The sequence below is a fragment of the Semicossyphus pulcher genome, unplaced genomic scaffold (assembly GCF_022749685.1).
Source record: "Semicossyphus pulcher isolate SPU_LCO1_2020_fin unplaced genomic scaffold, fSemPul1.0.p SCAF_16, whole genome shotgun sequence".
Taxonomy (NCBI): Eukaryota; Metazoa; Chordata; class Actinopteri; order Labriformes; family Labridae; genus Semicossyphus; species Semicossyphus pulcher.
Window position 1 is genome coordinate 6,937,782 of NW_027211670.1, and position 8,201 is coordinate 6,945,982.

Consider the following 8,201-nt stretch of genomic DNA (forward strand, 5'->3'; position numbering starts at 1 on the left):
CAATGGACAAGTACCCTGATTGGCTGAACAAACAAGTACTCTGATTGGCTCAATGGACAAGCACTCTGATTGGCTCAATGAACAAGTACCCTGATTGGCCCAATGAACAAGTTCCCTGATTGGCTCAATGGACAAGTACTCTGATTGGCTGTATGAACAAGTACCCTGATTGCTTTTAACCATAAGTATGCATTATCTGTTGTTGTTGTTGACATTGTAACCATAAGTATGCATTATCTTTTGTTGTTGTTGTTGGCATTGTAACCATTAGTATGCATTATCTGTTGTTGTTGTTGGCATTGTTACCATAAGTATGCATTATCTTTTGTTGTTGTTGTTGACATTGTAACCATAAATATGCATTATCTTTTGTTGTTGTTGTTGGCATTGTAACCATTAGTATGCATTATCTGTTGTTGTCGTTGTTTTTGTTGGCATTGTAACCATAAGTATGCATTATCTGTTGTTGTTGTTGTTGTTGTTGTTGACATTGTAACCATAAGTATGCATTATCTGTTGTTGTTGTTGTTGACATTTTAACCATAAGTATGCATTATCTGTTGTTGTTGTTGAAAAAGTCCCCTGATTGGCTCAATGGACAAGTACTCTGATTGGCTCAATGAACAAGTACCATGATTGGCTCAATGAACAAGTACCCTGATTGGCTCAATGAACAAGTCGCCTGATTGGCTCAATGAACAAGTACCCTGATTGGCTGAATGAACAAGTGCTCTGATTGGCTCAATGGACAAGTACCCTGATTGGCTGAACAAGCAAGTACTCTGATTGGCTCAATGAACAAGTTCCCTGATTGGCTCAAAGAACAAGTCCCCTGATTGGCTCAAAGAACAAGTCCCCTGATTGGCTCAATAAATACGTACCCTGATTGGCTGAACAAAAATGTACTCTGATTGGCTCAATGGACAAGTACTCTGATTGGCTGAACAAACAAGTACTCTGATTGGCTGAACAAACAAGTACTCTGATTGGCTGTATGAACAAGTACCCTGATTGCTTTTAACCATAAGTATGCATTATCTGTTGTTGTTGTTGACATTGTAACCATCAATATGCATTATCTTTTGTTGTTGTTGTTGGCATTGTAACCATTAGTATGCATTATCTGATGTTGTTGTTGTTGTTGGCATTGTTACCATAAGTATGCATTATCTTTTGTTGTTGTTGTTGTTGACATTGTAACCATAAATATGCATTATCTTTTGTTGTTGTTGTTGGCATTGTAACCATTAGTATGCATTATCTGTTGTTGTTGTTGTTGTTGGCATTGTAACCATAAGTATGCATTATCTGTTGTTGTTGTTGTTGTTGACATTGTAACCATAAGTATGCATTATCTGTTGTTGTTGTTGTTGACATTTTAACCATAAGTATGCATTATCTGTTGTTGTTGTTGAAAAAGTCCCCTGATTGGCTCAATGGACAAGTACTCTGATTGGCTCAATGAACAAGTACCCTGATTGGCTGAATGAACAAGTACCCTAATTGGCTGAATGAACAAGTACCCTAATTGGCTGAATGAACAAGTGCTCTGATTGGCTCAATGGACAAGTACCCTGATTGGCTGAATGAACAAGTACCCTGATTGGCTCAATGAGCAAGTACCATGATTGGTTTAAAGAACAAGTAGCCTGATTGGCTCAATGAACAAGTACCCTGATTGGCTCAATGAACAAGTACTCTGATTGGCTCAATGAGCAAGTACCATGATTGGCTCAAAGAACAAGTAGCCTGATTGGCTCAATGAACAAGTGCTCTGATTGGCTCAATGGACAAGTACCCTGATTGGCTGAACAAACAAGTACTCTGATTGGCTCAATGAGCAAGTACCATGATTGGCTCAAAGAACAAGTACCCTGATTGGCTGAACAATCAAGTACTCTGATTGGCTCAATGGACAAGTACCCTGATTGGCTCAATGAACAAGTTCCCTGATTGGCTCAATGGACAAGTACTCTGATTGGCTGAACAAACAAGTACTCTGATTGGCTCAATGAACAAGTACCCTGATTGGCTGAACAAACAAGTACTCTGATTGGCTCAATAAATAAGTACCCTGATTGGCTGAACAAAAATGTACTCTGATTGGCTCAATGGACAAGTACTCTGATTGGCTGAACCAACAAGTACTCTGATTGGCTGAATGAACAAGTACCCTGATTGGCTGAACAAACAAGTAGTCTGATTGGCTCAATGGACAATTACTCTGATTGGCTCAATGGACAAGTACTCTGATTTGCTGAACAAACAAGTACTCTGATTGGCTCAATGGACAAGTACTCTGATTGGCTGAATGAACAAGTACCCTAATTGGCTGAATGAACAAGTGCTCTGATTGGCTCAATGGACAAGTACTCTGATTGGCTGAACAAACAAGTACTCTGATTGGCTCAATGGACAAGTACTCTGATTGGCTGAACAAACAAGTACTCTGATTGGCTGTATGAACAAGTACCCTGATTGCTTTTAACCATGAGTATGCATTATCTTTTGTTGTTGTTGACATTGTAACCATCAATATGCATTATCTTTTGTTGTTGTTGTTGGCATTGTAACCATTAGTATGCATTATCTGTTGTTGTTGTTGTTGTTGTTGTTGTTGGCATTGTAACCATAAGTATGCATTATCTGTTGTTGTTGTTGTTGTTGTTGTTGTTGTTGTTGTTGACATTGTAACCATAAGTATGCATTATCTGTTGTTGTTGTTGTTGTTGACATTTTAACTATAAGTATGCATTATCTGTTGTTGTTGTTGTTGAAAAAGTCCCCTGATTGGCTCAATGGACAAGTACTCTGATTGGCTCAATGAACAAGTACCCTGATTGGCTGAATGAACAAGTACTCTGATTGGCTGAGAAACAAGTACCCTGATTGGCTGAATGAACAAGTGCTCTGATTGGCTCAATGGACAAGTACTCTGATTGGCTGTATGAACAAGTACCCTGATTGCTTTTAACCATAAGTATGCATTATCTGTTGTTGTTGTTGTTGACATTGTAACCATAAATATGCATTATCTTTTGTTGTTGTTGTTGGCATTGTAACCATTAGTATGCATTATCTGTTGTTGTTGTTATTGTTGTTGGCATTGTTACCATAAGTATGCATTATCATTTGTTGTTGTTGTTGACATTGTAACCATAAATATGCATTATCTTTTGTTGTTGTTGGCATTGTAACCATTATTATGCATTATCTGTTGTTGTTGTTGTGGTTGGCATTGTAACCATAAGTATGCATTATCTGTTGTCGTTGTTGAAAAAGTCCCCTGATTGGCTCAATGAACAAGTACTCTGATTGGCTCAAAGAACAAGTACCCTGATTGGCTCAATGAACAAGTACTCTGATTGGCTGAATGAACAAGTACCCTAATTGGCTGAATGAACAAGTGCTCTGATTGGCTCAATGGACAAGTACCCTGATTGGCTGAACAAACAAGTACTCTGATTGGCTCAATGAGCAAGTACCATGATTGGCTCAAAGAACAAGTAGCCTGATTGGCTCAATGAACAAGTACCCTGATTGGCTCAATGAACAAGTAGCCTGATTGGCTCAATGAACAAGTACCCTGATTGGCTGAATGAACAAGTGCTCTGATTGGCTCAATGGACAAGTACCCTGATTGGCTGAACAAACAAGTACTCTGATTGGCTCAATGGACAAGCACTCTGATTGGCTCAATGAACAAGTACCCTGATTGGCCCAATGAACAAGTTCCCTGATTGGCTCAATGGACAAGTACTCTGATTGGCTGTATGAACAAGTACCCTGATTGCTTTTAACCATAAGTATGCATTATCTGTTGTTGTTGTTGACATTGTAACCATAAGTATGCATTATCTTTTGTTGTTGTTGTTGGCATTGTAACCATTAGTATGCATTATCTGTTGTTGTTGTTGGCATTGTTACCATAAGTATGCATTATCTTTTGTTGTTGTTGTTGACATTGTAACCATAAATATGCATTATCTTTTGTTGTTGTTGTTGGCATTGTAACCATTAGTATGCATTATCTGTTGTTGTCGTTGTTTTTGTTGGCATTGTAACCATAAGTATGCATTATCTGTTGTTGTTGTTGTTGACATTTTAACCATAAGTATGCATTATCTGTTGTTGTTGTTGAAAAAGTCCCCTGATTGGCTCAATGGACAAGTACTCTGATTGGCTCAATGAACAAGTACCATGATTGGCTCAATGAACAAGTACCCTGATTGGCTCAATGAACAAGTCGCCTGATTGGCTCAATGAACAAGTACCCTGATTGGCTGAATGAACAAGTGCTCTGATTGGCTCAATGGACAAGTACCCTCATTGGCTGAACAAGCAAGTACTCTGATTGGCTCAATGAACAAGTTCCCTGATTGGCTCAAAGAACAAGTCCCCTGATTGGCTCAAAGAACAAGTCCCCTGATTGGCTCAATAAATACGTACCCTGATTGGCTGAACAAAAATGTACTCTGATTGGCTCAATGGACAAGTACTCTGATTGGCTGAACAAACAAGTACTCTGATTGGCTGAACAAACAAGTACTCTGATTGGCTGTATGAACAAGTACCCTGATTGCTTTTAACCATAAGTATGCATTATCTGTTGTTGTTGTTGACATTGTAACCATCAATATCCATTATCTTTTGTTGTTGTTGTTGGCATTGTAACCATTAGTATGCATTATCTGATGTTGTTGTTGTTGTTGGCATTGTTACCATAAGTATGCATTATCTTTTGTTGTTGTTGTTGTTGACATTGTAACCATAAATATGCATTATCTTTTGTTGTTGTTGTTGGCATTGTAACCATTAGTATGCATTATCTGTTGTTGTTGTTGTTGTTGTTGGCATTGTAACCATAAGTATGCATTATCTGTTGTTGTTGTTGTTGTTGTTGTTGTTGACGACATTGTAACCATAAGTATGCATTATCTGATGTTGTTGTTGTTGACATTTTAACCATAAGTATGCATTATCTGTTGTTGTTGTTGAAAAAGTCCCCTGATTGGCTCAATGGACAAGTACTCTGATTGGCTCAATGAACAAGTACCCTGATTGGCTGAATGAACAAGTACCCTAATTGGCTGAATGAACAAGTACCCTAATTGGCTGAATGAACAAGTGCTCTGATTGGCTCAATGGACAAGTACCCTGATTGGCTGAATGAACAAGTACCCTGATTGGCTCAATGAGCAAGTACCATGATTGGTTTAAAGAACAAGTAGCCTGATTGGCTCAATGAACAAGTACCCTGATTGGCTCAATGAACAAGTACTCTGATTGGCTCAATGAGCAAGTACCATGATTGGCTCAAAGAACAAGTAGCCTGATTGGCTCAATGAACAAGTGCTCTGATTGGCTCAATGGACAAGTACCCTGATTGGCTGAACAAACAAGTACTCTGATTGGCTCAATGAGCAAGTACCATGATTGGCTCAAAGAACAAGTACCCTGATTGGCTGAACAAACAAGTACTCTGATTGGCTCAATGAACAAGTTCCCTGATTGGCTCAAAGAACAAGTCCCCTGATTGGCTCAAAGAACAAGTCCCCTGATTGGCTCAATAAATAAGTACCCTGATTGGCTGAACAAAAATGTACTCTGATTGGCTCAATGGACAAGTACCCTGATTGGCTCAATGAACAAGTTCCCTGATTGGCTCAATGGACAAGTACTCTGATTGGCTGAACAAACAAGTACTCTGATTGGCTCAATTAACAAGTACCCTGATTGGCTGAACAAACAAGTACTCTGATTGGCTCAATAAATAAGTACCCTGATTGGCTGAACAAAAATGTACTCTGATTGGCTCAATGGACAAGTACTCTGATTGGCTGAACCAACAAGTACTCTGATTGGCTGAATGAACAAGTACCCTGATTGGCTGAACAAACAAGTAGTCTGATTGGCTCAATGGACAATTACTCTGATTGGCTCAATGGACAAGTACTCTGATTTGCTGAACAAACAAGTACTCTGATTGGCTCAATGGACAAGTACTCTGATTGGCTGAACAAACAAGTACCCTGATTAGCTGAATGAACAAGTCCCCTGATTGGCTCAATGAACAAGTCCCCTGATTGGCTCGATAAACAAGTACCATGATTGGCTGAATGAACAAGTACTCTGATTGGCTCAATGGACAAGTACCCTGATTGGCTCAATGGACAAGTACTCTGATTGGCTCAATGGACAAGTACTCTGATTGGCTCAATGAACAAGTTCCCTGATTGGCTCAAAGAACAAGTCCCCTGATTGGCTCAAAGAAGAAGTCCCCTGATTGGCTCAATAAATAAGTACCCTGATTGGCTGAACAAAAATGTACTCTGATTGGCTCAATGGACAAGTACTCTGATTGGCTGAACAAACAAGTACTCTGATTGGCTGTATGAACAAGTACCCTGATTGCTTTTAACCATAAGTATGCATTATCTGTTGTTGTTGTTGACATTGTAACCATAAATATGCATTATCTTTTGTTGTTGTTGTTGGCATTATAACCATTAGTATGCATTATCTGTTGTTGTTGTTGTTGTTGTTGGCATTGTTACCATAAGTATGCATTATCTTTTGTTGTTGTTGTTGACTTTGTAACCATAAATATGCATTATCTTTTGTTGTTGTTGTTGGTATTGTAACCATTAGTATGCATTATCTGTTGTTGTTGTTGTTGTCATTGTAACCATAAGTATGCATTATCTGTTGTTGTTGTTGTTGTTGACATTGTAACCATAAGTATGCATTATCTGTTGTTGTTGTTGTTGTTGTTGTTGTTGTTGACATTGTAACCATAAGTATGCATTATCTGTTTTCGTTGTTGTTGACATTTTAACCATAAGTATGCATTATCTGTTGTTGTTGTTGAAAAAGTCCCCTGATTGGCTCAATGAACAAGTACTCTGATTGGCTCAAAGAACAAGTACCCTGATTGGCTCAATGAACAAGTACTCTGATTGGCTGAATGAACAAGTACCCTAATTGGCTGAATGAACAAGTGCTCTGATTGGCTCAATGGACAAGTACCCTGATTGGCTGAACAAACAAGTACTCTGATTGGCTCAATGAGCAAGTACCATGATTGGCTCAAAGAACAAGTAGCCTGATTGGCTCAATGAACAAGTTCCCTGATTGGCTCAAAGAACAAGTCCCCTGATTGGCTCAATAAATAAGTACCCCGATTGGCTGAACAAAAATGTACTCTGATTGGCTCAATGGACAAGGACTCTGATTGGCTGAACAAACAAGTACTCTGATTGGCTGTATGAACAAGTACCCTGATTGCTTTTAACCATAAGTATGCATTATCTGTTGTTGTTGTTGGCATTGTAACCATTAGTATGCATTATCTGTTGTTGTTGTTGTTGTTGTTGGCATTGTTACCATAAGTATGCATTATCTTTTGTTGTTGTTGTTGACATTGTAACCATTAATATGCATTATCTGTTGTTGTTGTTGTTGGCATTGTAACCATAAGTATGCATTTTCTGTTGTTGTTGTTGTTGTTGTTGTTGACATTGTAACCATAAATATGCATTATCTTTTGTTGTTGTTGTTGGCATTGTAACCATTAGTATGCATTATCTGTTGTTGTTGTTGTTGTTGGCATTGTTACCATAAGTATGCATTATCTTTTGTTGTTGGTGTTGACATTGTAACCATAAATATGCATTATCTTTTGTTGTTGTTGTTGGCATTGTAACCATTAGTATGCATTATCTGTTGTTGTTGTTGAAAAAGTCCCCTGATTGGCTCAATGGACAAGTACTCTGATTGGCTCAATGAACAAGTACCCTGATTGGCTGAATGAACAAGTACCCTGATTGGCTGAACAAACAAGTACTCTGATTGGCTCAATGAGCAAGTACCATGATTGGCTCAAAGAACAAGTAGCCTGATTGGCTCAATGAACAAGTACCCTGATTGGCTCAATGAACAAGTACCCTGATTGGCTGAATGAACAAGTGCTCTGATTGGCTCAATGGACAAGTACCCTGATTGGCTGAACAAACAAGTACTCTGATTGGCTCAATGGACAAGCACTCTGATTGGCTCAATGAACAAGTACCCTGATTGGCTGAACAAGCAAGTACTCTGATTGGCTCAATGGACAAGTACTCTGATTGGCTCAAAGAACAAGTCCCCTAATTGGCTCAATAAATAAGTACCCTGATTGGCTGAACAAAAATGTACTCTGA